Below are 9,654 nucleotides of genomic sequence, written 5' to 3' on the forward strand. Positions count from 1 at the left end.
TTTGCCCCACTGTATTTGGTTTGGTCCTATATCCTATTTCACTTTTTAGACTCCATTAACAAAAACTAGCAAAGAGAAAAAATAATTTGTCCCGTTGGCTGTCTAGCTACATACCGCTATAAGGTGACATGGGAAGAAGAGCAGAGAACGTATTTGTTTGCTGCTCAAACAGTTGTCTCTTGGAGATAACTAAAGTGAATTTACCAATCGACAATAACATCTTGGAACTTTCCAGCATTTTCTTTTTAAAGTTTGATGATATTCACAGGCTAAATGAGAAACCATGAAGATAGCCAAGTGTTTTGATATATGTTTTGATATGTTTTATTTTCTTTGTTGCCCAGGACTTACAGCGTGCAGTATCATAGGCAACAATCCCATTAAAACCGTTAGAAAAAGACAGAGACCATCTGCAGGATCTTACACATACTGTAATGTGGAGGAGAATGTCAAGGGAAGTGTCAAGCTGGAAACTGGAGAGGTTTAAAAAGACACGAACACTGGTCACCTGTGGGAGTTAAAAATTGTCCCCGCTGAACATGACCTTGTCAGTCTTCTCCTTATCAGCTTCAATTCAGACAAAGGGTCTGTAGTGTCACCTGCTGTGGGCATTGACTGCAAGAACGGGAACAACTCTTCATATGTAAGTGTCCTTGAGTCATTCAAGATGCTTAAAATCCTCACACTTCATTTTTTCGTTTATAACTTAAAGGTACTGAAGTATACAACTGTAAATCCATCTTCTGTAGAGGCTTGAAAAGCCTCACACTGAGCCTTTTCAGTGTAGGAAAAATTAAGCTCTTGCAACCATTAAAATGAATTCATTAAAATATTCTTTGTGTATGTTTCTGTAATTAGCAGTCTAAAAATAAGGAAGCATATTGGAGTGTCATATCGCTGACTGTTCCACCGCAGTCTTTAAAATTGTCTGTAATATATAATGTACCATACATACATTAATTCAGCACCTTCCAACCTATGTTGACAACAGGTTCCTTTGTGTAGTGCTTGGGTGCATTACTAAATAGACCCCTTTGCTCCTAGAGGACTACTACTATAGGATAGGTCTACTAATAAAATATTACTTCCAACCTAACTGGATTAACAATGATCTTGTGCTCCTGGGAATTTGTTGAGCTGCCTTTTCTACATAAACACCATTTTTACATACAAAGCTTTTAAGCAAGTTCATTTCACTGCTTCTTTCTGTTCATGGATTGGAGGAGGGATAATAAATGCATGCTGGACAAACAAGGAGGAAAAATGGCAGGGCTCTTTAAAGAGTTGGTTTATGTGCTTACTGCTGCATCTCAGTGTATAGCTGAATTAATGCAAGCACACACAAGTTAGGCCATCTAGGAATTAGAAAATGCAAACATTCTGTAGACTCCATGACGCAAGAAAGACAATTATAAGACTCAGATTTAGCAAACAGCCTGGAATACTATTTATGATCACTGGTTGATATTTTTGTGTGTTTTTCAATTACACGAAACCTGAAATGTAAAAATGATCCTTTATAGTCTGATGTCATGGGCTAATGTCAACTGTAAAAAATGCCCAATTACTTTAAAATTAGATCATCATTAACTGTAAAATGTATACCAGTGGTACATACATAAGTCAAACATGCACATTTTCAGAAAAAAGGAAAGCGCAAATTGCAAATACATAGGGGAAGTGGAGGCCCAAACTTTATAAACAGAGCTACATGTACATGTACATGTACAACGCTAGTTTTAGAACTGCCACACAACTATGTACAGCGTGCCGATACTAGCCACATAGCTATACTAGCTGTACATGTAAATATACTCCTATTGCTACTACAATAGTTAATGAAAATAATAATAAAGAAAAGCAGAATATCCTCCACCATGTACAGTGGCATAAAAAAGAATTTGCCATCTTCCTTAGTTTTTTGTTTATTGGTTACATCTAAATGTTTAAGAATACATTTTAATATCAGTCAGAGACAAACTGAAAGAATACAAAATGCAGTTGTTAAATGAGGATTTCAAAAACAGCTATCCAGATCTACCTAAGACCGTTACACCACCACCATGTTTGACTGTTGGTATGCATGTGTCCGCTCTACACCAAACATAACAGACTCAAACCTTTATACCTTTATAAAGTAACATTTTCATCTTACCAATCAACAGAATATTCTCCTCAAATGTCTGGGGGATCATTGGGATTTTATTGACAATTGTAAATCGAATCCTTGTGTTCTTTCTTGGTCAGCAGTAGTTTTCTCCTGGAAACTCTTGGAACTCTCCCATGAATGCCATTTTAGCCCAGTCTCTTTCTTATTGTTGACTAAGGAACTCTGACCTTAATTAAGACAAGTGAGGTCGGCAGTTCTTTAAATGGTATGGACTGGTTCTTATATAGCACTTTTATCCTCTACCAGCGTACTCAAAGTAGTAGAGTAGCAGTAGTTTTGTGACCTACTGGATGAATCGTTGATGCCCTCTTAAGGTAATGTGGTTGGCTAGCCAATCTTGAAAATGTTCCCCACTGTTCCAAGTTTTCACCATTTGTGAAAAATGGCTCTCATCATGGTTTGTTGGAGTCCCAAAGAAATGGGTTTTGTAAGCCTTGCCTTTACAGTGGGGCAAAAAAGTATTTAGTCAGCCACCGATTGTGCAAGTTCCCCCACCTAAAATGATGACAGAGGTCAGTAATTTGCACCAGAGGTACACTTCAACTGTGAGAGACAGAATGTGAAAAAAAAATCCATGAATCCACATGGTAGGATTTGTAAAGAATTTATTCGTAAATCAGGGTGGAAAATAAGTATTTGGTCAATAACAAAAATACAACTCAATACTTTGTAACATAACCTTTGCTGGCAATAACAGAGGTCAAACGTTTACTATAGGTCTTTACCAGGTTTGCACACACAGTAGCTGGTATTTTGGCCCATTCCTCCATGCAGATCTTCTCGAGAGCAGTGATGTTTTGGGGCTGTCGCCGAGCAACACGGACTTTCAACTCCCGCCACAGATTTTCTATGGGGTTGAGGTCTGGAGACTGGCTAGGCCACTCCAGGACTTTAAAATGCTTCTTACGGAGCCACTCCTTTGTTGCCCGGGCGGTGTGTTTTGGATCATTGTCATGTTGGAAGACCCAGCCCCGTTTCATCTTCAAAGTTCTCACTGATGGAAGGAGGTTTTGGCTCAAAATCTCATGATACATGGCCCCATTCATTCTGTCCTTAACACGGATCAGTCGTCCTGTCCCCTTGGCAGAAAAACAGCTCCATAGCATGATGTTTCCACCCCCATGCTTCACAGTAGGTATGGTGTTCTTGGGATGCAACTCAGTATTCGTCTTCCTCCAAACACGACGAGTTGAGTTTATACCAAAAAGTTCTACTTTGGTTTCATCTGACCACATGACATTCTCCCAATCCTCTGCTGTATCATCCATGTGCTCTCTGGCAAACTTCAGACGGGCCTGGACATGCACTGGCTTCAGCAGCGGAACACGTCTGGCACTGCGGGATTTGATTCCCTGCCGTTGTAGTGTGTTACTGATGGTGACCTTTGTTACTTTGGTCCCAGCTCTCTGCAGGTCATTCACCAGGTCCCCCCGTGTGGTTCTGGGATCTTTGCTCACCGTTCTCATGATCATTTTGACCCCACGGGATGAGATCTTGCGTGGAGCCCCAGATCGAGGGAGATTATCAGTGGTCTTGTATGTCTTCCATTTTCTGATGATTGCTCCCACAGTTGATTTTTTCACACCAAGCTGCTTGCCTATTGTAGATTCACTCTTCCCAGTCTGGTGCAGGTCTACAATACTTTTCCTGGTGTCCTTCGAAAGCTCTTTGGTCTTGGCCATGGCGGAGTTTGGAGTCTGACTGTTTGAGGCTGTGGACAGGTGTCTTTTATACAGATGATGAGTTCAAACAGGTGCCATTCATACAGGTAACGAGTGGGGGACAGAAAAGCTTCTTACAGAAGACGTTACAGGTCTGTGAGAGCCAGAGATTTTCCTTGTTTGAGGTGACCAAATACTTATTTTCCACCCTGATTTATGAATAAATTCTTTACAAATCCTACCATGTGAATTCATGGATTTTTTTTTCACATTCTGTCTCTCACAGTTGAAGTGTACCTCTGGTGCAAATTACTGACCTCTGTCATCATTTTAAGTGGGGGAACTCGCACAATCGGTGGCTGACTAAATACTTTTTTGCCCCACTGTATGTCTCAGCTGTTTCTGTAGATTACGGCATGATGTGTTGCTGTTTTACTGATTTCTTAATTACTTAATTAGTCTGGCAGGAATCAGGATTGGGTGAGTTTCCCAAGAAAATGTGGTTAGTCACAGTTAATTCATAATTTCATGGTGTATGCATTTTGTAGTTTTATGCATGATTTTTGTCTAATATTAAAATTTGGTTGATGACCTAAAACATTAAAATATGACAAATATGCAAAAATCTAAGAAGGGGAAACTTTTCCACAGCACTATATTTCTCATATCACATTTTGCTTTCGTTTTAACCACAGTTTCATAGCACACATGATAGTTACATCAGATCCTCTGTATTAATTAATGGATATAAGCTCACCTAGCTTGCAGTGGTAATATATTTTGACAGGAGCTGGAATATATACTTTTGGCAAAGGCAGTTATGTTTCTACTGCAGAATTATAGCTGGGTTTCCTACTGCAGAAATACACATTTAGCATTCCAGTCACAGCCCTCCTGTTGGCCAACAGTTGAGACAGAGCGATACCTTAAGCAAGAAGTGCAGTAATTGTTGTTGAAGAGTGGCTACCTTAACACTCCAGTGTAGGTGACTCTGTAAAGAACTGTTAACTGGGAGATTGCAAATTTTGAAGTGAAAGGACCGTCATAATGCTCTTGACGATATGTGTATATTGGTTTTAGATTGAGGAATTAATTAAAGTGAGGGGGATGGAAAGCCTGTCATGCAGTCTTATGAGGATTCACATCAACGGACTGCTCAAGATGTGCTACTGCTCCTGCTCTTTTATCAATAAAGACTAACACAAAGCAGAAAGATGGAAATATTAACATCTTTACAGACTTTTTCTGCACAGAAAGCTCATTTATTTTCAAAAAACGTTTGATTTTTCCAGTTGTACGTGCAGCAGATTGTTTTATTTTGCTGTTTGTGACATGGTAGTCAACAGTCAAACATATAAAAGCATAGAGCTTTTATATGTTTGAGCAATAGAGCTATAAAAATACATGCAAGGACAAAAAAATAACATCAAAAACACATATCGCATTTATAAGCAAATTTACATGCCAAGACGTTAATAAAGCCATCTGGCATGAATTTTATTACTTTATTTCTGAATACACTGGTTATATCACTGCCCTTCACAATTTTATAATTTATTCTAGAGAAGAGTCTCTCCATTAATGATTTTTTTTTTGTCATAGACTGTTACAGAATGTTTTATTAGTCTTGTGTTATTTGACAGTAATACAGTTTCATATAGATCATCATATTTTGTCACCACATATCCAAGTTGATGCTTTGAGTGTTTGAGTGACAGTATACACACTGGAAGCCTCAGCACATGCCTTTTTTCCCCAGCACCACTATCAGCTATTTCACCCCACAATTAGTCGCTGCGCCACTGCTTTATTGTATTCTGTTGTTTTTATCTTATTTTGAATTGTCAACTGCAGCCAGTGACAGTATTCCATTTAAAGAAGCATAATTAAAACATCTAGAGCTTTATGAATTATTTTTTTTCTGCAAAACGTTGCACAGAGATGAAATTTGATCGCTCAAAAGATCAGCTTAGGACAAAAAGACAGTTTGAGGGAATGCAAATGATAAGAGCTGAACTGCTGGACTATGAAAAATATTTAAACAAGGAGAGGGAAATAAATGAAAGAACAGGGCGAGTTTAAGCCTATCAAAGATTTATCTGGCAAAAAGCAAAAGAATGTGTAAAGAAGCTGAATGAGTAGTGAGAAGACAGACGAAGGAGATTTTTGGAGAGTTCTGAGGAGACACCCACCCACCCACAAACACACACACACACACACACATTTATATATATATATACACACAGCCCATCAGTGCATTGACAAATATAAACTATCTTGTAACTCCACATAAGTAGGGACAAATAACTTATATAAACAATATGCAATAACTATGAGAGCCCAGTCTAATGAAAGATGGATGGAGGTAAAGTGTTTCTAAAATGCATAACACACCATGGCTAACTTACATAACTATGAAGACACCAGTAATGCTGGTGTAACATATACTGTCAATCAAATAAATTATTTACAAGGAAAGCAATTAAAAATATGCTAAACCACATTCTGCATGGATTACAATTATCATGTCTCCATAGTGTGGCTCTGGGTGTTCAACTTGCCTGCCTGCAGTCTAGACTTGTCATCCACTGAAAATATCAGACAGCGTATAAAAAACTTTGAAAAAAGGAAGCCATGAACTTTTTAACATTTGAACATCCACATGAGCAATATTTTCCCTTCAAAAGCCAGTCAGTAATTGGGCCCTCCAGTTTCCAAACACTTACAAAAAGATAACAGGTGATGCAACACAGTGATAAACCTACCACTGTCTCGAGTTTTTGAAACATGTTGCTGCCTTTAAATTCAAAAGCAATTTTGGTTTAGCTTTAAAAGCAGCGGCCTTTGCCAGATTTGGTGTGATTCATTTCTAGAAATTCTGAACAATCTGAGAGTTAAAATGCCAACTAGGTCATCCTGGAGTACAACACAGGATTTGAATTATGGCAGCGATTACTTATAACACACAGCAGCAGAAATGGAGGTGAAAAAATAATCCTGACAGTCATAAAGGGTCAGAGCTGGAGCCATAAGGGCCAACAATATGCTGTATTCAATACTGTATTGAAATGGCCAGTTGAAGGGTGTGGACATGCTTTATCTGTGCAGGTAGCTTCATCTCATCTTGCTGCAACTATAGCACCGTATTTATCTTTGGAGGGAAGAAGACTAAACCAAAGCCTGTTATTGAATTTCTATTATTAAATCTTCATTGGGGCATAAAAACTCACTGCATGCAAGGGGGTTGTATTGAACTTCATTGAACAATCCATTGTGCTTCATGTGAGACTATGGAATTGCTCCTAATTGACTTTTTCATGGGGGCCATGTAAACACCAGAGCTACTTTTGCTCCACAGCATGCAGGCAGAAAATATCATGTTTAGTGAATGTTGTGCTCTGTACTTACATTTGATCAGTGGTTCTAATGCAATTATACCCCAATCAATAAAAGAAGATAGAATTGACAGTGTATCTCATCCCATAAGATCTCCAAATCCAGATGTTAAAGCTGTGTCTTATGAAGGCAGGCCACGATAATTTAAATACAGTGTGCTTACATTTATACAGCTAGGTAGATAGGTCTATCTAGGTAAGAAGAGCCAAGGCTAACAATTAAATGTCCACATATCAAAAAGTAAGACATATGTGAAGCTTCCAGGGATGCGGAAGGATTTCTTTTGAGTCATTTTTTAGCCCACTAGGGCCTGGACTCTTCAGAGGATATCAAGGACTGCAGGACAGTGCCTGGCACTGCTAGTAAATGATGGAATAATCTGTAAACACAGCAGCCAATACTCTGGTCTGATGAGTATTTACCTACAGGGGGTATGCTCATCCCTTCCGTTTTATCTCAGCAAGCACATATGGTGCCTTGTTGCAGGCGCCTCCAACATGAATGTCTGTTTTCCAGAGGATGCCTGCAGTATATGATACAGTTTTTATGCACTTGTTGTACCAGTATTTAGTGTCAGACAAAAAAGTCCCCTTGTTACAATTGTGGAGGTTTCTGCTACTACTCTGGTCAAGGTGTCTCATGCTATGATACTTGCCATGTGTGTGTTCCAGTCCCAATGACATAAACAGTATGTTCTCAGTAAACAACATTTTAAAGCTTCAGCACCAATAGCTACCATCTGTCTTGTCCTTCAGACAGCAAGGTCCTGTTGCACCTACGTGAACCACTCCACTTCATTCACTTAAGTATTCTTTTACCCTTACATCTAATCTGACAGCCATTCCTAAGGGTAAAATTGATTGCAGTGACCCCAGGGAAGTAAAGGGGTACATATTTATGTTGCAATAGACAGCTGTCCTTAAGAATTATGTAATGAAAAGCCACTGAGACAGGCATCCAGACTGAATAGCGGGGCCACCAGGGGCTTTGAACTGCCTGCGTCATCATGATCGTCAGTTCAAAAAATGTACATTCGCTTTGGATTAGTTTATCAGCTCGACCTCGTTGTCCACCCCAATGATTTAAATATGCCCTCAATCAATCATATTTACATAATGAGTTTTAAAATGCCAAAGGCTTGTCAAAGACAGCTCTTCCAAAATGTGTTCCTGGAGACATCAGAGGTGAAGGGTGACACAAATATTCAGCATGTCATATACAGCAATTATAGCCATATTTAATATTTATGTGGCTATACGGTATGTAGCTGTATAATATAAAGGATACACAATATAGTCTTTGCTTTTCTTTTAAAATGAATTATTTAAAGAGGCAAGGACTAGCACAACTACTAGAGGTCATAGTGGCACATGGATCAAAGGAAAGCCATGATAAGACATAAGCCAAACTAATAATCAATAATATATATGTGTATAAATTCAAGTAGCATCTGTTTGAATCTATTTCAAGAAAACATTTTTATCTCAAAATGTGCTTTGCTGCAAAATGAGGGTGAATGATACAATCTGTTACAGTTTATTTAAAAAACAATGTCAGATAATGTGACATTTTAGCAGATGGAAAGCAGTTGTGAATTTTATATGAAAAAAAAAGAGTTCAACTTTTGAGGACAAATTTTTCCAATATTTGTGTGGCATTTGCTCTCTAATTCAGAATGCCGCAGGGCTGGGAAAAAGAAAAGGTCACACATAAGCTGAGAAAATGATCTGTTTAAAAGCATGCTAAATCCAGGAATTTCTATGATTTTTCTTCTTGTTTTTTAGTCCAGTCCACAGTTGTTAATACTGGTTTCAACGTTATTGGTACCTAGAAAAACTCATTTTCATTATAAGGGCTGAAGTTGAATATCAGACTACCTGCTGAGTTGATTGACCTCAGAGCAGTAACCACTTAAAATTGTCTTGCAACAACATGACAAGAAACATTTCTTTGTGCAGTTTCACATACATACCTGACACAGAGAGGTCAGGCAATCTGTCCCTGGCAAGCTGTATTACCAAGATAAATTAAATATGGCTTTGAAGTTAATATTAAAGGCTTAAAGCATTAAATTGGGAAAGCAGCTGGTAAAACACGGTACTTTAATCGAATAAATGTAAAATATAAAAAATGTGAAAAATTTATACCTACTTGTTTTTTTACTCTTGATTTTCAAGTTTCCATCTGATAAAAGTAAGTGCATGTCCCAAATGTTACTGTTTCACACACATTTGAGGATATATACTCATCACCATGACAACTCAACTTTCCACTTCTTCGCAGTACAATGACTAATTGTCACACAATAAAGCATTACTTGTGAGACAGAGATGTGTGCCTTGAGAGTCTGTTATGTCACTGCAAAACATTTATATATATATTTATATTTCAGTGTTTTCTCAACACTAGGGTGACAGGAGTATCATA

The 9,654-nt window shown here is 38.2% G+C and overlaps 1 protein-coding gene across 2 annotated transcripts in view; it reads left to right on the forward strand.

The window, feature by feature from the left end:
• Positions 1 to 9,654, forward strand: part of luzp2 (leucine zipper protein 2) — a 167,800-nt gene that overhangs the window by 19,777 nt on the left and 138,369 nt on the right. The window lies entirely within an intron of this gene.

This window comes from Rhamphochromis sp. 'chilingali' (genome assembly GCF_963969265.1).
Source record: "Rhamphochromis sp. 'chilingali' genome assembly, chromosome: 6".
Classification (NCBI taxonomy): domain Eukaryota; kingdom Metazoa; phylum Chordata; class Actinopteri; order Cichliformes; family Cichlidae; genus Rhamphochromis; species Rhamphochromis sp. 'chilingali'.